Source organism: Cervus canadensis, chromosome 29 (assembly GCF_019320065.1).
Source record: "Cervus canadensis isolate Bull #8, Minnesota chromosome 29, ASM1932006v1, whole genome shotgun sequence".
NCBI lineage: Eukaryota > Metazoa > Chordata > Mammalia > Artiodactyla > Cervidae > Cervus > Cervus canadensis.
The window spans coordinates 38,296,784-38,300,034 of NC_057414.1; the positions used below are offsets into that span (position 1 = coordinate 38,296,784).

The window sequence follows — 3,251 nt, forward strand, 5'->3', positions numbered from 1 at the left end:
TGATATCACTGGGTTGTCGGATTATCTGCGGATGGGAGATGATGTACGAAGTCAATGTGCAGCTGGATGAAGGGTCCCCAAACGCTAGGCTGTGTCCGAAAAGGCACCTGAACTGGATCTCCAGCATTAGAAAATATACAAGTAGGGTAATGCACCCAAAGAGAAACTGCTACAGAAAATTCCAGAACAAACCAAGTATCTCTACTTTTCCCTTCTTTTCCCCATGTACAACACCAAAAAGAAATTCAGACATTTGAGACCACTGATTTATGGCAACAGGTGGCAAACAGGTGACGGAAACAATTTCTGATGCCCAATGTCCTGTCCCATGTCACGTGCGTCTGTCTGCAGCTCATAGCCGTGGCCCGAACTCTGAGCGGCTCTAGGTGTAGGAGTGGGGCGGGCAGGTGGTCTGTGGGAGTAGTAGAGAGTGGCTGCATCACTCACCCGTTTCCCTGAGGAACCTCAGGGCATAAATCTCATAGGCTCCACAATGCAGAAAAGCGAGGGAAGGAGAGATGGAATAAAAGGTCTTCAAGGCATTTGTAAGACAAGGTGCACTGTGATTTGGGGACCAGCAGAGATATTTACAGCTCTGGCGAAGACCAGACAGTTATTTCAATTGTTGATACTTTTAAAAAATATATATTTCTTTAATTATTTGACTGTTCCAGATCCTAGCTGCAGCATGTGGGACCTTTAGTTGCAGCAAATGGGATCTAGTTCCCTGACCAGGGATCGAACCTAGGCCCCCTGCATTGGGAGCGTGGAGTCTTAACCACTGGACCACCAAGGAAGTCCCTGTTGATACTTTTTAAAAATATGATGTAAAATATAATTGATAAATATATCTCAATAAGCTAAATGAGACCTTTCTTACTTTATATATGCATGGATAATGCCACTTACTGCTAAAATGGAGCAATTTCATTCATGTGTCTCATTTTTACAGATATGAATTCTAAAAATATTTGTCACGTGACTTTGCAGATGTGATAGGAATGAGTGTATGGTAATGACATCATACTTGATTCTTTGAATTCCTCTGGGGAATTGACTAAAAACAACATAATGAATCGTCACTCAGGATTATTCTTAACGATTTATCAACCATGACTAAATTAGGTCCTCCTTTGATTTTATTCAAAGCAAGGAATCAGAAATCACTTTCTATGGAAAAAAATTTTAATTTAAATATTAATATTACTCTAAAATAATATTAGTATTGCTCTAAATTATACCATATTTTATATACTATATTAATTTATTATTAATGCAAAATATTAATAATACTCTAAATTATTTTTTTGGAGTCTAGAGATTGTTGCAGGGTCAGTTCTGTGTAAGATCTGATGGATGAACTGTACAGATTCTAATCATACAATTCACTAGTGTAAATGTGTCTGTGAGTGTCCTGATCCAGAAGTGAAGTCCTAAATGTTCCCATCACCTGTGTAGGTATTAATCTGCCTAGAGACTTAATCCTTAGAAGATCCCTGGGATTTCAACCTCAGCCAAAAGGACAGGGGCATGAGCCAAAATTGACAAAAACATCCTGCTGGCTACATGAGCCTAAAGTCTCTGTGTGTCTTGGAATAAATAATATCTATCCCCACACACCACCTTCCTATACCTTTAGTTCCAAGAGTTAGTATTAAGGATATTTAAACCACAAGAACTGTCACTTGGACATGACCATAAAACAATAAATCAAGTGATCTCACCTTAACTGAGAAAAATCTCAGTGGAACCAGAGCCAAATTCAGAAGCACACTTTGTTAGCATTTCGGATGAATAAATATTCCTCACTGGCAGAGTCAAGTAGGCTCACCTTGATATTGGACTTAGGGAATGTGGTGATTTATTTTGTTTGACTTAATATTTATAGTTTTTCTTTTTGTTACATAAGTTTAATGCCTGATATTTACTGCCAGACACTGTGCTATCCATTTTCCCTGGATTAATGCCTAAGACATTATGAGGTAGGCAGTATTATGTCACACCTGTTTTACAGATGGGAAAATTGAGGCTATGAGGGTGAGTACCTTGCTGGTGTCCCTACAAGTAGAAAGTGCCAGAGCTGGGCATGAAAGTTGAGCTCCTCCCGCTATTCAGTAAATGAATATATTCTAATTTCAAAAGATCTAAACAGCACTTCATAATTCAAAACAGTGTAAAACTGTTAGTTTTAGACTAGTTAGGATTCTGCCATGGGCTGGATTGAATTTGCAGAATTATTTGAGAAATAGTTGACTTCTTCAAATGTTCTAATATTTCCTTCAGACATAAAATGTGATCCTCTGAAGTTGTTGTTTTTTCTTAACATACTTTTTTATATCTGTTAGTAAAGTTTCCTGATCTTATCCTGGAAGTTTTGCAAATTTTCATTTACGTATATTTTGATATGTTTTCTGACAGATCACCATCACCAGACTCCCCTACTGAAAGTACCACTCTGTTACTTTACCATCCACACACCAACAATGCCTGAACTAGACCTCTTGGCTTCCAAACTGTGAGTCTAAGCAAGTTTCTTACTGTCTCCAAGTTATGTGATTCATCTGTAAGAATGGGAAGTGTAATAGCTTACAGATTTGCAACAATGATCAAACATGATAAATTATATTTGCACGTTGTCTAACCAAAAAACATTGCCACTCTTTTTATGACCGCTAATACTTTTAGCCACAGAAGGTTTTGCCACCCAAGGAAACTCTATGGAAGACAGCAATGGTATGTTCCTGGTTATAATCAGCTCATTGTGATGTTTATGGTTCAAATTTTTTGTTTTTAAAAATAATTTTCTTTATTCTTGGCTGTGCTGGGTCTTTGTTGTTGCATGAGCTTTTTTCTAGTTGCAGCAAGTGGGAACTACATCTAGTTGCAGTTGGTGGGATTCTCACTGCAGGGGCTTCTCTTGTTGCAGAGAACGGGCTCTAGAGAGAACGGGCTTCCATAGCTATAACACATGGGCTCGGTAGTTGTGGCTCCTGGGCTCCAGAGCACAGACTCAATAGTTATGGCACAGGGCTTAGTTGCTCCGAGGCATGTGGGATCTTCCCAAATCAGGGATTGAACCCATGTCTCCTGCATTGGCAGGTGGGTTCTTTACTACTGGGCCACCAGAGAAGCCCTGAGGACTCAATTTTTATTGGACGTTATATTCTTCCTCCCCCAGCCCTGGCAACCACCATTCTGCTCTCTGCTTTTCATAAATTTAACTATTATAGATACCTTATATAAATGGAGTC

General features: G+C 39.0%; 1 non-coding gene across 1 annotated transcript; it reads right to left on the reverse strand.

Moving 5' to 3' along the window:
- Window positions 1-723: 723 nt before the first annotated feature.
- On the reverse strand, window positions 724-796 carry TRNAW-CCA. The gene has a single exon. It is a non-coding gene; the product is annotated as a tRNA-Trp (tRNA).
- Between the last annotated feature and the right edge of the window lie 2,455 nt (window positions 797-3,251).